Source organism: Chroicocephalus ridibundus, chromosome Z, assembly GCF_963924245.1.
Source record: "Chroicocephalus ridibundus chromosome Z, bChrRid1.1, whole genome shotgun sequence".
NCBI classification, from domain to species: Eukaryota; Metazoa; Chordata; class Aves; order Charadriiformes; family Laridae; genus Chroicocephalus; species Chroicocephalus ridibundus.
In genome coordinates, this window is record NC_086316.1 from 31209041 (window position 1) to 31228802 (window position 19762).

Sequence of the window (19762 nt, forward strand, 5' to 3'; positions counted from 1 at the left end):
CATAGCAGTATGAACCACATGGATAGCAACTTCTATTATGTACGCATATGCAAACATACACAGTCCTGTCATTGTAAAAGGGCCTAGGTTGCATTTTCCCTGAGCCAAAGCACCTCTGTCTTGAACAGGCAACTAGCTTATTAGTATCTATTCAAATCAATTCCATAATCAAAAAAAAAGTATGGAAAACCATGGCTTCTGAAAACACCACAGTTAGTGATGGGACTCCAGAATGCATGAACATCGGCTACAGGCAGCACAGCAACATGGAGGTTCTCACTAAAACACCCACAAACTCATATGAAATCATATTTCAGGGACATGCCAGCATTAATTGAAGTAAAACTTAAGTATTTGTAACATACATGCTCCCCCTGTCAAAATATAAAGAGTGAGAATGTAAGAAAAGTCACACATGAATGAAAATTCAATTATCTAATCCATAAGCTCCTGTTGGCTCTTGCAAATGAGCTACAACCATGCCCTCACATGCAACCACAAATGAACATCTCACGTATGTAGGTGGTAGCTGCTGAAAGCTAAGGGCATGTTCTATTCAAAATATATTTTCCAAATGCCACCCTGAAAACTCCGCAAGAATTAGTCCATACAGCTAAGGATTTGATCTTCCAATGTTTACTCACAGAAATAGCTGCAGTGAAATTCAAAATTGGATCAGTGACTATTCATATGAATAAGCTTTTACAGTATAAGGGCTTTAGCCCCCATCTTCAATTATCTGACAAACGTACTACGGTAACAAGAAAATGCAATGGTAGCTGAGGTCTGACCTATTAAAAAGCCTTTGTTAACGTTCCTAACAGTGGCAATGAGGATTTATTAAATAAATAAATAAAGTGTACATGCCTGCACACAAAACAAAATCTTGGGAATGTAAGAAGAATCCTGTAAAAGCTGCAGTTTTACTGCCTTCCAAAGAAAATAGCAAGCCAATCCACATAAAATCTAACCATAATAAATCATTAAAATCTGTTCTTCGTGGCTACCACTACAGTGCAGTGCCTCCAAAGCAAGGCTGGATCCACTGTTCAGATTGCATTTGCCTGAGGCAGTCTTCTCAACCTAAAGCTCAAAATCTCTGCAGGCCAGGGTGTCAAATATGTTTAAATAGGACAGCACTGCTATTATCCAACTTTCCACGTGTAACTAACTTCTGATGTGAAGGAGATCACAAACCATCTTCCTCACACCACTTGGGCAACTAAAACAGTCTTTCGGTCATCCATTACTAAAATTCTTACTCAGACATGAACAACCCTCCAATCTGGATGTCAACAGATCAGCAGGCATTGCCTTCAGATCATAAGCAGGCTGCTTATTTCACCTGTAAAGAGGATTAGATGTCTACAGCACATCAAGGAAACAAGCATGAGAACAGACTGTGTGGCATTTTAGCTCCATCTATCTTTAAAATTTCCCCAAAGAGCAGGATTTTTTTTATGTCCCATTTAAGTTACTACCTCATCATCATATGACTGGCCTCCACTGCCATGACATACAAAACTTCAGTATATGGTGACAGGCCCCCTAGAAAGTCATTCCACAACCTGAAACATCATCTACCCTTCAAACACACTAAAAATAGATTGCTCACCCCCCTTGAGGTCTCAGCAGCCCATCTGATATTACAGTACAGTATTAACAAACCTATGTAGACACAAATTCTTAAAATAAATATCTTCAGAGATAAAACCAGAATACCAGCAAGCAAATTATATTCCTGTACACCACTGAAGTAACATGGATGAACCTGTGGAAGCACTGAAGAACCATGGAGGGCAACGAGCATTTCATGTTCGTTTTGCAAGAGCACACTACATGCAACCTTTGGTCAACCTATCTGTCATCCTGCCAAGTAACTTCTGACTCAAGGCTTTTGGTCTGAAAAGACATTTTCAGCAGCTCTTATCTGGTTCTTTGGGAGAACAACACACTGAAAATCTTGTATTCCTCCCCTGCTCCACGGTGGAAGAAGACCAGCACATTTGTAGAGGGCGTGGAATGGAAAATTCATTGTAGTATGTTATCACCTCTGTAACCCAATCATTTAGAAATAATTCAGGTTTACTCATTTATTCATGCAGCTGCAAAACCCAAATATATTGACTCACTCTTTCAGCAGCTCCAGTGAGTAGTACAGTTATGCCCTTGGAGCCAGGGATTTCAGAAGGTCTCATGCATGCATGAATAACCTGGCAGGAGAAACCTTCATGCTCCTGAGAAACAACAGCTTCTCAAGCCACCAAGGTGGAAACACATCAGGAGCCAGCACCACCGAAAGGTACAATACACAAATCCTGCAAGCCCTAAGCTGAGAGCCATCATATATGCTGATTGGCATATAAGGCCATGCTAACATGGCCTTCATTCGTATTTACCTCCAGAAGGCCTGATAAAGTCCTCCTCTCCCCAGGTCCTGGTAGTATCGCAGACTGGGCTGTTTTACACCATATGCTTGGTCACAGACAAGGGAACTTGACCTCCATACGACCTGACATAGCTGAAAGCTGATATGCTTTCTCCCCACTACCCTCCCCCAACGAAGATAAAAGGTCATTTAGACCAAAAGTAACTGGTCCACACTGACATCAAGTTACATGAATTCAACTTTTGGGATGCACTCCTTGCCAGGAACCCAAATCCCTTCTTACAGGGCTGCAAGCCACAACCATAGGAGAGGGCAGGAACAATTCAGCGGTCAAGAAACTAATTAACCAGGCTGAGAGCTGTCTGGCTGCTCTCAATTTTCCATCAGCCATTTGTTAACACTTTTACACTTGTCAAGTTATTTAGCTGAGCATGACAGAAGCACAGTTTCAGAGCCCACCAGTGCTGGAGGTCCTATATCCTGCAGCCAGAGCCACCCAGATGTAGACAAGGAAGGGAAAAACTGAAATGCACATCAGAGCTTCCGATCAAATAAGGAGAGAAATCATTCCAAATTTTTTTATATTGACATTTATTTTTATTTTTTTTCTGACAGTCACACACAGTTGTGTGACTCTTGTTCCCTTCACAGAAGAAAACGGGATAACTCCCATTGTCCTTGTCTTCCAGACTTGGCTGCTTTGCCAACTAAACTAAGTAGATATTGTATATATAGTTAGTCTCTTCTTCCATACTCACCGTAAGAAGCAACACACCTGAGAACAAATGATCAGTCAGAATAACAGCAGTGACATAGAAACAAAGTGGCAGGTAACTCTAGTTCCCATCTCCCAAATGTTTGCAAACAGCAGAGCAGGTCTGCTCCAGTCTCACAAACCAGAACCACTGCAAAAGGAGATTTTTCTTTTCTTACCTACATATTGGTTTGTTTCAACATACACAGCAACAGAACACAGCACCAAGGTCTTAATTTCCAATATCCTTGTAAAATCCTAATTATGCCTGTTTTACTGGGTAGAGGGATGCATGATTGAAGGAATTAAAAAAAATTAGAGCAAGATTTCAAGGGCTGCTTTCTTTGGTCTCCTTAGCGTTTGGTCAGAAAGGCCTAAAACCCCATTATAAAGAGCCACATGCCCACAAATCTAGCTGAGTCTGACTGGACCTGAAGAATCCAAGTGTGAGTTAAAATAGATAAATATTTGATAAATAAGGTGAAAACTCAAAACATGGGCTGGTGGAGCACAGGTTCTGTGCATCACATTCCCCTATTCTCCTCTTTTCTTTGCCAGCAATGAGAGATCTAGGGACAATGTGTGGGAGGAATGTGTTTGCCTGGGTCCTGTGATAAGTAGCTATTGTATTGTGAATTCATTTGCATGACAACAGTCCAATCCAGTATGACCCATCTTCTTCCCAAAAGGAATATTCTGTGATGCCTTCTTTCCACAACTGCTGATACCACCCTGAAGCTGCACTATTTGAACCTTAAGAGCTGCAAGCGGGAAGGAAGAGTTTGCTCATTTGGACAGTGCAAAGAAGCCTCTATTGTCCTACAAGGCCACGGAAACAGTGACCACATGTACATCAGAAGATTCCATTTTTAGCATCTTTCAAAACAAAGTCTTCTCTTTCACATTATCACGAGCACACTGAATCCTCAGTCTTCCTATATCATTCTCTGCAATGTCTGCTTTGTTTTGTCTTGAAAAATCATTCTCCTGCCTCTCTACCCCACGCAATTGCTCTATTAGCAGCAAGTTTCCACTACACATAATTATGGCATGCCTTAGCCTACTTTTCTGTTTGCTGAATAGCTCTGCCTATTTTCTACTTATGCTGATGCTACCATTTACTTTTCCTGACACTCTAATCCTTGTATCCTTTGAAGGCCTGACTTCCTCCACCACGACAGCAGCTGGGGTTCTCAGGCCCCTTTCCAGAGCTTTTTAATAGCAACAGTAATGCCATCACTGAACATCCCACTTCTTAATCTTCAGGTCAGCATAGAGCCTGTACCTGTAACATGTGCTGCAACTACACCATCCAGTGCAGCTCACCACCCATTATCTAAATGACCAGCAAGTTATTAATTGCATATTCCTGGCGTTGAAAGGAGAAGGAAAAATACAGGCACACAATGCAAGCACCTAGCTTCTCCCAAAGGTATGAAATAACTCACAGATTTTCTGCGTAATCCCAATTAGATTGTTTTATCTTCCACCACAAAGTAACAAGTGACACTCTTCAACAACTGATTTCTTAATTTAACTAGTTCAAAATAACAGGAATAGTCCAGTGAACCAAGTGTTTTCTCAGAATTATTTGTCCTCAACATACTGGCCTTGCAATGATTGCTACCCTGATAAGCTCTCGGTAAGTCGTTTCTAATCACTCATGACATTGATGCTGTGCCTACAGCTCTTTATGCTGACATTATTAAACATGTATTCTTAAAGAGACTGTATTTGACTCCACTCAAGAACAATGACTGCATATCCTGAGATGTCTCATTTTCATCTTTAAATTACCAAATGAGCAATATTTGATTGTTTTTCTTGACAGATCTTACCATCTTCTATCCAAAAAGCTGCTGTTAGCCCAAGCCAAAAATTTACTGTATTCCCCCTAAACAGAAGTCATAGAGGTCCATAATTACATCACCAAGACTAGCCAAAAATGAAGATGCTTTTAGATCAAGGGTAAATAAAAGCCGTAGCACAGTTGCTAGGTCTGTGGTTGACGGTTCTGATAACCAGTGTGTCTCAAAAATTACTACAAAGCAATCACAAACAACGGTGAGCAAACACTGCTTAAAGAAAAGTTACTTCAAGTAGTGATTAGGCAAGGATATTTTGAGTTACTGCAGTAACAAATACTGCCTCGAGCAGAACAAAACAACTGTACCAAGATCTTCAAGCCCTGAAGAGCTGAAGAGAACACACAAAAAAAAGAAATGGTACATAAGACTATGTGTTTCAAATATAAGACACCAGAAATAAAGACTCCTTTTCCTCATCTCAAACCTCTTCTTTCAAACCCCTTCAGAGATGTATTTGTACTGCAACATCTGGCACAGCTTCATAAAACTCAAGAGATGAGGGGCAGACTTCAGATCTTTGGTATTGTTTTTAAAGTTAAAAGAATGAAATGGAACAAAACCCAAAACAATATCATGTGACTTTTTATTTACCTATGTGTTCAACTTCCAAATACAGGCTGAAAGCAGAATACTTCCAAAACTCAGGACACAAATGGAGACTGCATTCTATTAAATATAGTCCCCTCATTTGGAAACTTCTACTAAAGCTTTTTCACTACAACCAACAAGATAATTATCATAAGTTGAGCTATCTCCCTTCCTCCCCCCTTTTCTTCTTTCAGCACTGGCATACAAACCATGCTATTTTAACTTCTTTCCTGTTCTCCCAGTTCTTCTGGAACATTTTATTTTCAACAGTCAACTCATTTGGAGAAGTGCCATGCTGAAGTTCAACCGTTTACAATGTTAACTGTGTCTCTGCCAGCAACTGAAGACTTGCACCACACCACCTTCCCCAGCACCTCTTGATTAAACAATTTGAGTTCCTCTCTCTCAGAGGTTAGCAGTTGTTTAAGCAGCCGTCATTCTTATCATGCCCTTTTTTCCCTTCAAAATTATTCTCACTCTCTGAAGAGTAAGGTGGCATTTCTCACCCCCTCCTCAATTAACACTTCACAGACCTCCTGCTCGCCTCCTATGGGCCCATATTATATTTTAACACTACCTGAAAGATTTCCATTAAACAAACCCTTTCAGACAGATTGCCTGATTATTTAGTACTCTACAAAAAAGCAACTGTTTGAAAAGCAAGCATTTAGACTGATCAAGTTCAACATTTTTACTAAAGCCAGCAATTACAGGTTCATACTTGATCACATCTTGATCCAGTATGCAAGTTAAGCAAATCATACAGTTCTGGCACTAGCAGCAGACCATTTTCATCTGGAAAAAGTTCATAAAATACATTATTTAATTTCAAAATACAGAAATATCTGTGAAGGGAGCACTTTATTTTTCTACTACAATGTACTGGAAGTATAACAAAGGATAAGGAAACAAAATATGTGAAAAGACACAAGGACATACTGGCCTTTGTAGGCCTTTCCTGATCAGTCAAAACAGGATCTCCTTCCTCTATCAGTATGCTTCTTCAAATCACTCTTTTCAGTATTTCACAGGGGGGGTTTGGGTACTACAGGTTTTTGTCTCTAGGTTTGCTTAGTAATAGCTTCAAACAGGGCAATGTTGGTTAGTGAATATTACACAGCTATTCACTAGTTCCATACTTTTAAGTCCTTTTGCAGCAGTTTCTTACAACGAAGCAGTGTTCTTCTGCTCAATTTAAGAAATTATCCACAACACCACGCAGAGAAAGTGTTACAGCAAACTGGAGCAATCTCAATTTATACTGTAACTCTAGACATTGTTTGGAGTAATAGGAAAACTCAATAGGAGAAATTCATTTACAATCGTTTCTGGTCATTCCAAATTTCAAGAGACATCTTTGGGCTTTTCTGAAGTAACCTTCCTCAAACTGTAAGTTGTACTATTATAAGACTTCAGTTCTTCCCATTTCCTTTTTAAGGCTAAAATTAAACTTGTCCATTCCTTGGGGCCCAGAGTAACATCTGCCAGATGTCCAGACATCTATGTTGAATACAGTTCTTCTCCAATACTTATCTACTTATCAACTCTCTTTTCATGTACTTATATTCTTCATAGTATGAGCATACACAACATCTTTTTAGTTTTCCTCTTGTAACAAAATAATTTTTTAATTATGGAAGGAAATTCTAAACATGACAATTTAAATTTCTCAACAATGTAATCCATTATGAACCCAGTAAAAATGTATAAGGGAATCCAATCATTGTTTAAACATTTTTAAAGCAGTGGTCTATAGACTAACGGGGTTGAGAAGGGCAATTAAGAAAAGCAAGTTTATATACTGAAGAATAAGCTATGAATGCAGTTTCTGTTAGGGCTTGCACCATGAAAAAGTTCTGGGTGCCCACAAACCAAAAGCAATTGAAAGCCATTGTCCGAGTGAAGAAATCTGTGCCCGATTACCAGAAACATTCTGGTCACTGTCTCACGAATTAAGATTCTTTTTAGCGTTTCTTTAATACTCACTGTTTGGGTTTTGGTTTTGGTTTTTTTTTTAGATTAGTTTTGATTTGGTTTTAAAAATAAAAGGAATCCCTCAGTTAGTATTTTAACAGCAAGGTGAACTTCAGTCTGCCTGGGTAGAACTACAGCAAGAAACATCATTAACAAGAATATCGTTCTCTAAAGGGATTTCAGTCTCATAGTGAAGAAACCCCCCATAGAAATAATACCACTCTCACTCCAACTCAAACTATTGCAATGACATTTGGTTTTCTAGGGTGTCTGTCACCACAGGAGGGTGGTAAGAGGCCTTCCCATAAAGATCCTCAGCTTAAATTTCAAACTTGTTCCTGGATTGCACATGCTACGTTCAAGAGCAATGTATCTGTAGGGCACATTGTAGTGCAAGCACTGAGTTGACCTCTCAAGAAGTAAGAGGAGATTCACAATTCTGAACTATGAAATCCAAGCAGATACCTAAGAAGACTCCATACAGTCCTCTCATACAGAAGATGGATATTTGGGATCTGACCCAAATATGCAAAGGCCAGTGGGGACTTTTTCAGCTTCTTCAGTGGCTGCTGATTTAGAACTGTGCAGAGACTGCAAAGTGCATCAAAGAACATCACCTCAGGGGAAAAAAAAAAAGTTAGCCTCCCTCTTTACTTTGTCAAAATGTAAGATTAAACATACCTGAAATGGTACATTCCATGGCCCACTTCTGAAAGATGGAGACCACCACAGTATCTCAGTAATTTGGGTGACATATCAGCAACCACAACTTAAGAAATGCACAGTTGATAATGCAATATTCTTCCCAAGTATATTAGATTATATACTAAACCATTTCTTCCATAGCAAAAATAAAATAAGGGCATTGATTTTAACCTTGCAGCAGCTGGATCCCAAGTTCATCGCTAGTCATTGCAGTCCTCAAATCCTTGTATTCTTTTTGCATATCTGGGACCATATTCTGATTCAGATTCACTAGTCCCTTATCCTGTCAATTACACTTCCTGTATGTAACACATTCCTTCTTAAATTCTTCAGAGTAACCTATGAATGAACATTACTGATACCCTTCTATGGAGCTGTGCCTTCGAGCTCAGTAGCACTACCCTGTGGTATCCCCCTCGTTCATTTCATCATGTAGTTTGAATTTTTTGAGGAACTGCATCTACTATGCAACTGATGTGCAAATTTAGGTTGGTGGGAAAAGAGCGAGGCCTGGTTTGAGTCTACTCAAAATGATTTCAGATTAAAAGGTGGGTTAAAAAAAAGCACACAAATTCCTGTTCAACTGCTATCTCACTTTAAAGATCTTAAGTTTCCATAATGACATTAAAATCATAACAAGAATGTTGCCTTAAGTTTTCAGAAAAAAATATTTTAAAGACAGCTGTGAAAACTGTTCCAAGAGAAATTATGTGTTATGATGCTCTGAGGAACCTACTAAAAGCTTGCCAGTATCATTTTAATGCAACCCAGTGAGTGGGGAGAAATATTCCATCTTAATTTAAAATACATCCAAAAGAAGGAATGTTCTTGAAAATCAGATGTTAAAAATCCCCCAAATCAGGCATCACCTTCATCACCTAGAAAAAAAATGACATTTCATGACGTTCTCTGGAAGAACCTGAGCAGCTTCAAGCTGCGTGCACTTACCTCCAAATGCTTTCAAAAATCTATAAATATATGCGTATATACACTATTTCTTTGGCCAACTGATCAACCTCCTAAATTCTGTGGTCTTTAACCAAAGAAAAATATCTAGAAAGGTGACCTCCACATGAAAGCATAAGAGGAAAAAAGCCTGAGGATGTGTTTCTCTGTGTGAAGGAGAATCTGAGCAATTTCCTCCAATCCTTATTTCCTGATAGCATGAAGTCAGAGAGAAGACCCATCACAATGCTGTACATTGAAAAAACTGAAGAAACCTTAGGGGAAAAAATCATGATTAAACCAGCTACTGCCAGCAAAGCTTCAAAACATGGAGAGACATCCACGACGTTAGGAGCACTTCCCATCTCAGCTTTGTCTACTCTCTCTCTCCTCCATTTTCTGGTGGAGCTAGAGAACATGACATGGCTTACCTGACTCAGATCACAGCTCTCTGCCAAACTAGTCACTTCCTCTTAGACATGCAAGCAGCTTCATGAGACAAACAGACCCCCACAGACACACACACAAAAGCAGCAGCAGAAAGCACTCAAACTTGAAGGTCTTTCTCCTTCCAAACACCAGAAAAACGAATGAAACTTTTCCTTTTTCTCACCCTAAAGAGGGAGGTGAAGGGGGGAGAAATCCTATCAGATCACAACTACATGAAGCTCCAGGAGGATCTCTGTGGAGAATAGAAACCACAATACTAAGAGCGGGGCGGGGGGGGGGAGAAGAAGGTTACTCCAGAAGACATAAAGAGCCTGTAGACTCTGTGTGTGCATGTGTGCGAGAGCGAGGAGAAGCTTTGTGTTGTGGAGCCTGGACTGGAACCAAAGCAGACAGCTTGCAAATGGAGGACAGGGAGATAAAGAAAGGGAAAGAGGGGGAGAGATAGGGAGAAAGCTGCTCCGGGTGGTTGAGAAAGGGGCAGGGGAGAAAGCGCCTTCTCCCTCGCCTGGTTTAAAGGTAGGGACATCGGGGAACTGAGCAAGAAGAAGTGGGCTCCTTCCTTCCCCTTCCTTTCTTCCCTTCTCGCTCTCTTTCTCTCAAAGGAGAGCACAAGCGTGTGTAATGGCTCCTGCTCTCCAGCTGAACGCTGTCCTCCTCCAAGCAACCTCCTGCGGGCACCACCAGCCTCCCAGCCCCGACGCCGCCGGGGACCCCCGCATCCCAACTCCAGGAGATCCGCGGTGGGGGCACCACCGCTGGGGTGAGGGACCAGCCTCACCAGCGGCGAGGAGGAGGGCAGCGAGAGAAGACGAGGAGAAAGAGAAGGAGAGGAAAAGGGAGAGAGAGAGAGAGAGAGAAAGAAAGAAAGAAAGAAAGAAAGAAAGGAAGGAAGGAAGAAAGAGGTCACCCGATTGCCTGGGTCGTGCCAGCACGGAGCTTTTCTCTCCTCCGTGTCTCTCCCGTCTCTGATCCAAGTCCACACGCACAGCACCATCCAGACCTCGCACACACACACATCTCCTCTCGGGCACCCCCCACCCCGAAAGCTCGGCTGATATCTCACTTATCTCCCCATATCCCCCCCTTGCAACAACAAAAAATTAATTAACCGCCTTCCTCCTCCTCCCACCACCACCACCACCACCACCAGCACCTCCTCCTCTTCTCCTCCTCCATGCAAGAGACTTCTCTCTCAAACAAAACACCCCGCTCTCGCTCCCCTCTCTCCTCTTTTTTTTTCCCCTTCCTTTCTTTCTTTCTTCCTCCTTCCTCCGTTGACCGAATGAATGGATTTCAGAGGAAGGTGGTGGAAAGAAAGAAAGACGGAAAAGACCAAACAAAAAAAAATAAATATATATACACACACACACGAGAGATGATCTCTCCAATGCCAAACCGGAGATGGGTTTTAATTGCGAGAACTTACAGGAGCGTCCCGGCACTGCTGCTCTTGCTGCTGCCTCCTCTCCTCTTCCTCTCTGCCTAGCTCTTCTTCTTGTTATTGTTGTGGAAGTTGTTTTGTGAGTCTCATGTGCTCCTTGCCAGGTCTCAGCAATGGAGGATCGCCATCTTTCCCTGCTTTTCCCCCCCTCTCTCTCTCTCCCTCTCTCTCTCTCTCTCTCCTTCACTGGTTTGCTGCAGCTGCAGATGACCTGAGATATCCGTCTCTCTCTCTCTCTCTCACTCACCCTCTGTGTCTCTCTCTGAATAATGAGCAACCAGAGGGAGAGAGAGAAAGAAGACAATCTCCTCTCCTACCACACAAAACGCAAGAGCACCAGGGGGTGCAAGAATCCTTTCTAACAACAACAACAACGTGTAGGGGAAGAGAAGGAAAAAGAGAAAGAAAAGAGAAGAAAAGAGAGGAGGAAAAGGCAAGAAGAAAGAGAGGGAGGGAGGTGGAAGAGGAGGGGGGAAAGCAAGCAAACAAGAGAGATCCAGGAGGCAGACAGATGGAGGAGAAGATGGTAGTGATAGAGGAGGAGGTGTTGAAGATGAAGGAGATTAAGAGGAGGAAGGTGGTAACAAAAAGTTAAGGTTTGGGACACTGAATCACTCACAGGCCAGGGAGGAAGAGAAGAAGGGGGAAAGATCTGAAGAGCTTCCCCTTCCAAGCTGTTGCCTTCACAAAGCTTCCTGTGCAGGAGCGCTCAGCTGCTCCTGCGATGCTGGGGGAGCCGCTCGGATGGAGCGCTCTGCTAGGTCATAGCTCTCTTCCAGCCATGGCAAAAACCGGTTTCTGCATGCAGATCTGCCCCTGAGGTGATCCCTCAGACACATCCATCTAGAGGCTAATCTTCCCTGAGCAGGGTAAAGAACATAAATGGAGCTGGAGGTTGCAAAGTATAAAACCAGATCTACCACGTGGTTGGTTTTTAATCCCCCTTCCAGCTCGCATTTGATGTGGAGAAAGGAGACTCGAATTGTCCATTTCTGGCACGTATTTTGAAGTCTACTCCCGGAAATAAAGACAGTCATCTCCAGGTTTTTTATTTCTCACAAGCATTTAGGAGAAAAGAGAGCTTGTACTACCGAGCACCAAAAGCACTTCCTACATTGGTGAAACGTTTTTGGCTGGAAAATAAAATAAATAATTCTACTTAAAATAACTTTTATGCCTTCTAGCACCTAGTTGTCTGCTCCTTTGTGACTGATTATTTAAAACCGTGGAAACTAACGATCAAGGCTCACAAAGAAAGGTGTCTTGGTGATGAAGGCAAGCAAGCAAAGACAAAGCGGCTGTAGCCTGCATTTTCATTTCGTCTCGTTTCTATTAAGCATTGTGCTGAGCTACTTTTGCTCGACATTCCCCCCCCCCCTCCCCCGCTCCAGTCTTCCTACAGCACCAGGTCAGATTCTTTCTAGGGTTATGTCTAGCACTGGAAGGGGGGGACGGGGGGGGACGGGGGAAGGGGGGGGGGGGCTGGATTAGGGGTTATGTGCAGACTCAGAAAATCAATACAAGGGAGTGAGGCAAAATCAATTTGAGCACAAGGGCATGACTGGTATTGGAACATCACTGGGATTTCTCCAGCCCTCAAGCGCTGCAATTTGCATGGGTGGAAGAGAGACTAGAACCACAAAGCTCCGGTTCGGGTGAAGGGGGAGATCCCTCCCCTGCTCCGAGGAAGTTTTATGTGAGTGGTGAGGCTGAGATGATCTTCTTAAAAAGAGTCCAGATTTTACTGGCTCTGGGAGAGGTTAGGCATGATAGAACTTCCTTGTCTGCACTCTCCCAGCTCAGCTGAAGACCAAATGCAGAAATTCTAACGATAGCAATAAAGTAAAATAACAAAAATTGGTCGCCCAGGTACTAGTCAAATATTAAACCCATGCAGTCTCCGATCTTCCCATCCGCAAGACTGCCGTGAGTACAAAGCACGCAGGCAGGATCTGTCCCATTAAATCTGTTTCTTTGAGCCGTGCAAGTTAATCACTAAACAGGAGAAAGATCTTCCTCCTCCTCTCCTCTCTTTCCGCTCCCCCCCTCCTCGCCCCAAACAAGTGCTGTGAGAAATAGGAGGAAGGATATTATCTGGGCAGAAGGAGCACTGTTGGATTTAGAGAATCCTTCTTAAGGAAAAGGGGAAAAAACATCAAAACTGGGGATTCCTACTAAGACTACTGGTTTCATGCAGACAAATGAAGCGGACACCTCCTAAGAAGCTGATAAAAGAACATTAAGGAAAAGGGAGGGACTGTCTTTACGGCTGCCAGAATGTGCGTGTGTTCTGCCTGCAATTTTCTATAAATCATCCTCTTTGCAGGAAGAGAGCGCCTGGGCTTTGCAATCTTTGACGTACCATCAACACCAAGGCAGATAATTTACCTCTTTGTCTCTCAGCATTACATTTAATTTTTATTTTTTTTTAAAGGGAAAATAGAGCAACTCCACAACCACAAACCCCAAAACACCTGACTTCTGACCAGCCACCCTCCAAGGAAACAATCCCATTTAAAAATGAACGCTCTTGGGAGGAGTGGGCATCAGACTTCAGGGGAAAAGAAAGAATGAAAGAAGGAGAAAGGGAGAAAGAGAGAAAGGAAGAAAGGGAGAAAGAGACAAAGAAAGAGAGAAAGAAAGAGAGAAAGGGAAAAAGAGAGAAAGAAAGGGAGAAAGGAAGAAAGGGGGAAAGGAAAAAAGGGAGAAAGGGAGAAAAAGAAAAAGAAAGAAAGAAAGAAAGAAAGAAAGAAAGAAAGAAAGAAAGAAAGAAAGAAAGAAAGAAAGAAAGAAAGAAAGAAAGAAGAAAGAAAGAAAGAAAGAAAGAAAGAAAGAAAGAAAGAAAGAAAGAAAGAAAAGAGAAAGAAAGAGGAAGGAAGGAAGGAAGGAAGGAAGGAAGGAAGGAAGGAAGGAAGGAAGGAAGGAAGGAAGGAAGGAAGGAAGGAAGGAAGGAAGGAGAAAAGAAAAGAGAAAAGAAAAGGAAAAGAAAAGAGAAAAGAAAAGAAAAGAAAAGAAAAGAAAAGAAAAGAAAAGAAAAGAAAAGAAAAGAAAAGAAAAGAAAAGAAAAGAAAAGAAAAGAAAAGAAAAGAAAAGAAAAGAAAGAGAAAAGAAAGAGAAAAGAAAGAAGGAAGAAAGAAAGAGAGAGAGAGAAAGGAAGAAAAAAAATGTATCTTGGTGGAGGTAGCCTAGAAATGTTTTCCCGCCCTATCGCCCCGTCCGTTGGCGGGGGGTTGGGGGGCGCCTCCTGCGCCGGTCCCGTGGGGGGACCCCCGTGCTCCGGCGGGGAGCGCTGGTGTCCGGGCACTCTCTCCGGGAGGAGGTCGGGGGGCCAGACTAACTCCGGCGATGGCGAACAGTGCCGGGGGGCGCGGGGCGGGAGGCTTCTCCCTAGTGGTCGGGTGGTCCATAACTTCCTCCCGCAGGCTTTCTGTCATCCCCACCGTGCTCTGAGCGCCGCCGGGGAAAGACAGCGGCGAGGTGGACATGCTGAGCTGAGACAGCCCCAACCAAGGAGCAACCACCAGGGAAAAGAGAGGGGGAAGCCTCCCTGGAGCACCCCGTGTCCACGGACCGCTGGTTTCGCGCAGGAACTGGCGCTTCTGGCTGCTAAGTCCAGTGGAGGCGAGGCGGGCAAGTCCGGGGGGTGCAGGATCCTCCATGGGTTGATGGGCGGGCCGGGAAGGGCTTTAGCTGCGGGGCAGCCCCCCTGGCTCGCTCCGGTGCCGTGCCCGGCAATAAAGAGGTTAACCGTGGTGACAGCCCCCTGGTCCTAATTACCCCGGCGGGTTAACAGCCCCATTAGGGGCAATAAAGATAGTTTGCACCTCTCTGGGTGCTGGCATTTGGGTCGCCGGGGACGCCAGAGGACATCGGGCGCCGATATCTCCTCTGCCAGGCAGCGCGGCCGGAACCGGGGAATCCGAGATGGAGCCCACGGTGGGGCTCAGCACCCCCGCTCCTCAGCGGGGTAGCGTGGGGTGAGAGGGGATTTCAGCTTCTGTCCGTCTGCCCAGCAGGGGTTGTGTACCACTGCCGTGTTGGCTGAAGCCACAGGAAAGGGGTGTTCTTGGTTTTAAAGAATAAATTAGCACACCCCTCGCCATTGACCTGAGGTGGATGGACAATGTTCCATCAGGTGAAGGAGGGCCTGGGGCTGGGGAAGAAACATTTTCCAGCCTCTCAGACTGGCTGCATCTTCTCTCACCCAGAAAAACTGACCAGCCCAGGCCCAAGTGCCTCATCCTCAGGCCAGGTCTTCGCTGGTGTGCGATGATTCGGGTTTACTGGCCCTGCCTGACACCTGCATCCCACTCCTGCAGCCACTGGAAGCTGGTGGGGGCTGCACAGTGTGCCCCATGGCGCAAGGCCACAGGGAGAGAGGTGAGCAGACTGCAGGAAGCTCAAGATGGTGCTATTTTGCTTTCCCATTTTTTATTTTTATTTTTTTCACCCAAACTCATTGCTCTATGGGCTCTAATTAGTTCCTCAGGATGGGAAACCCTGGTACATTTAGCATGGACAGTGAACGCAGCCTTAGTGAGCAGGAGACGTTAAGAAAGCAGTGTGGAAAATAAGACAGCGAAAACACACTTCTTTATAAATAATCAGCAGTGAGGCAGTGTTGTTAATGTCCCCTCACAGAACTGAAAGTGGCTTCTTTTTTTTTTCCTCCCCAGATTTGGAAGAGTTTCTTCCTTTTCCTGCAACAAGTTTGAGTGAACTTCCTATTTATGCTCCACTTCTTCATGGCTATTTTACCCTACCAGAGCAAGGTTTTGCAGCCCTTATGCAAGAGGCGAGCATTGTATCAGCTCACTGGAGAGCTGAATATCACTGCCTCTCTAGAATATTATGTTCTGCAGCTATTGAGAGAATTTCACTTTCCTATCTAAGAAGATTAGAAATGTGCTGTTCTGACCTTTACCCTGGCAACTCACTTATTTCTTTAACCTCCAAGGGTTTCCTTGTTGTGAAGGAGTTTGAGGAGAAACTGTTTGGTTGGAGGCAGAGAAATCCCACTCTGATCCATGAAAGACAAGGGATATCTAATCAGCAAATTTTTCTTTTAGCAAATACTCTTATAGAGGACAGTGGATTCAAAAGTGTTTACGTATAAATAATCCAAATCTAGGCTCTGAAGAACTCTTCAGAAAATTCTTCTATTAAAACCTAAAACTTTCAGCCTGCTAATAAAATTTGGAATGTTTTATTCCTGTCAGTCTGGCAATTTCTGAAATCTGCAAGAGCAAGCTCTTCACTATAAGATCACTTTATTATCTGCAAGGACACCTCAGAATGTTGCAGACCAATAGAAAGATATACTTTTAGGTTGTTTAAGAGAATTATACTGTTGACCAGGCAGGGTATTGGAAGTCACGTCCTTATCTGACAGATGTGTAAGTTCCAAGTGTTAGAAATACAGTTTTTGCTCCTTTGAGAAAACTGAATCTTCAGCAGTCAGACATTTGGGTAAATTCATGGTTATGTTTTATACCTGTCCGCATCTTCCTCAGAAACTCTACACCAGGACCAGGAACCAAGAAGTCACTTTACAAAGAGAACCTGTCCCGCTCCAAAACCTTTTAATTTAGGCATGAGTCAAGAATAATGAGTATATGGTGCTGGAAAGCTATGCTAGACTTAAGCGTGGATTTGCTGAGTCCCACGGGTCACCACTTCTCCAACCTAAACACTAAAAAGTGCAGGCAGCAGAAAACCTTGTGTTTAGAGCCCAGTCAAACTCCCAGTAGAGCTAATGAAAAAAATTCTTTCAGTGTTAAAATCAACTGGGTTGGAACCGAACAGAGCACATCCTTTGTAACTGAAACATGAATCACAAATGGCCCTAAATCTTTAGTAAGTAATACATCAGTTTTCAATGATCCAATGAGTAATCCATGATTTCAATGATTATGAATTCATGAATTCAAGTACTCATGAATTCAATGATTCAATGAGTAATCAATCCTCTTTTCAATGATTGATTTGATTTAATAAAAGAATAAAGTGCAGTCTAGTCAAAAGGGTGTTTTATCCATCACCAGAAGACAGGCAACAAACTGATTTTTGGGAAATCTGTAATTACCATGGCAAGGGTTTGCTAAATAACTAAAGGCACATCCTGCTTCACTTCTTACTGGTGAAAAACAGTGACCATGAATCTTAATTAAATTCACTTTGCACTTTTGAAGAAGCAAAATACCCTTTGCTATAAGTGCAAATTAAGTTTTATGAAATTCAGTCCTTCCAAAGACACAGCTGGACTTCATTTAACTTTTGCGTGGTTTTCCTGGAGTCAATGAGATTGAAACTGCAGTCGCTTTACAACATCTGACCTTCTGGATCATGACAACTCTTTGCTGGTTAGTATAGGAACAGTATATCCCAACATTATATTGTATTCGCTACTAAGAAGCCTTCAAGAGAGAACCAGTTTGATTTTGTCTTCAGAAGAGATAGGTACTGAGTGATTTGTGAAATGATTTTAAATTTAGTAGTCAGATACAAATAGTCTCTGACTATATTTACTGGTCATTTTCCAGTTCCCCCACCGTGTATATTTTGCTAGATTTCTGCAATTCAATACAAAGCTATTCTTACTTGCATAACCCTTGAAAAATGCATTTCCCCTCCAACTTTTTTTTTAAGATCTAAATGCAACACTTGCACCTCTTGATCTGTCTCTCTAGCACTCCAGTATTTTTAAAACTTAAGCTCTCAAATACCAGTCAAATATTTTTTATTCTGCATGTCCTATTCAACCTGTATAATATACAGCCTCTGATAGATTTGAGTTCCACTTCCTAGCCAGTATTTCTGATATCTAATTTTTCTAGACTCACCATAAAATTGAACAAGGCGAACTCTGGCTTTGTAGGGAAGTGCCTGGTACTGCTGAATAATCTGTCTGGTATATGCAGTTTGATGACATTTTTATTGATACATTACAAATTTAGCCCAAGTTTCATTTTTTGAAGCAACTCCAGTAGGTATTTTCATTTCCCAGGGAAGCATTTCAGGCATAGTTGATTTCCCATCTTGCATGTCTTTGAAGATATAAAAAGGAAACAATGCATTTTATCTTCTACTTTTGAACTACTTCAGTTTACAGTTTTATTTCCTAATGAAGTTGTTTCATCTTCAGCTTTTGCTGAAGTCCCAGCTGTACATATGGGTCAATTCCAATTCATTTTCCCTGTGAGCGTAGGGATGCACAATGAAGAAAGTTGAACACTGCTGAAGTGCATGCCAAAACTCTGTTCGTCTAATAACATCATGTGTCTTGGGCACGCCTTTCCTATCTGTGAGTGTGTCACTGCTACTGCTAATCTGGAGATATTTTGATGAGTGCCATTGAAGACTTTCCTCATGATCTTAACTTTCTGACCAACAAAAAATGAAGGTCTTCCTCATCCATCTGCTGTCTATTTATATATGTTAAAATATTTTCTACTCCCTTGTATTTATGGCACCTTTTCTACTAAAATTTTTTCTACTCCCATGTATTTATGGCACTTTTTTTTTCCATTCCACATCTCCACATGATCAGCCAAATCCTCAACTGATGTAATTTGGCTGGCTTCATTGACTTCAATGGATATACTGCTAATTTAAACCTTCTGCCTGACTCATTCTTGCATCTAATTGGGTTAATAATCTTTGCCATTTACTTTCAATAGTTTAGGTATTTCTCTTTTTACTTGTAGGCGTTACATACTGAAATTACATGTTTTTCTTCATTGATGTTTTCACTATGATACATTGATATAGTGTTACTCTGTTTTTAAAATTTACATTTCATTTCGGCTACCCTTTCTGATCTCTCCAGAGTTACTCAGTTTCCTAATGCCCACCTTCACTTCCTACATTTTAAACTGTAGCATTTTGCTGAGTTTCTCTCTGCATTAATTTATTTCAATACACTATATTTCAAAGGAGCCTTTCTTCTGTAATATCTCATCTATACTAGTGTTTTGCCATTTATGAAAAACACATTGTTTCCAGTTTTCATCTTTACAGTTAGCTGTTGTGTCCTCTAGAATTGAAGACACACCATTTGTAATGTGAATTTATATTTACAATGTCCATTAAATACTGATCTAGTCAGAGGTGGGCAGTCGTATTGTCATGAAGGATGACCGCATATGTAAGAAGGCAGGTGCTGTAGTGTAGATTTCAAAATGTATTTCATAACCTGTGTCCATTCTTATCAGTCTTGAGATTGCCCATAATAGAGTTTCTACACTAACACGTGGAAATGGCTTGGTGTGTTTTGCTTCTTTTTGACGGCACTATTTCAGTATCAGGATTTTCAAGCACTTTTATGGAAAGAAGGCTACATTTCAGCCTTCAAGGTGACTGGGTGGATCCCATTAATAGGGAGAAGGTAGGACAAAAGAAAGACACAAAGAAAAACACAAAAGGAAGTCCATAAATAGTACCAGTACACTTGGAAAAAATCCTCACCTATAATTACAAAAACATTTCAGCATCCCGTTCTGTCTTCAGAAAGGTAACAATTATTTATACATATCAGTCTCTATGTAAATGCCACCTGTCCAATCAATATATTAATATTTGAATTAATTTCAAAAGAAGATGGCAGAAAAAAAGCCATCATTTCCTCAGTAATGAACTAATTTATCTGA

The 19762-nt window shown here is 42.0% G+C and overlaps 1 protein-coding gene across 6 annotated transcripts in view; it reads right to left on the reverse strand.

Moving 5' to 3' along the window:
• The window catches only part of ZNF462 (zinc finger protein 462), a 93491-nt gene extending 81525 nt beyond the window's left edge, over positions 1–11966 (reverse strand). For 2 of the 6 annotated variants that reach the window (XM_063319508.1, XM_063319511.1), the window contains exon 1: positions 11100–11709. The gene's annotated coding sequence lies outside the window, so the exon portion shown is untranslated. The other 4 variants (XM_063319512.1, XM_063319510.1, XM_063319509.1 and 1 more) reach the window with 4 other exon arrangements.
• Between the last annotated feature and the right edge of the window lie 7796 nt (positions 11967–19762).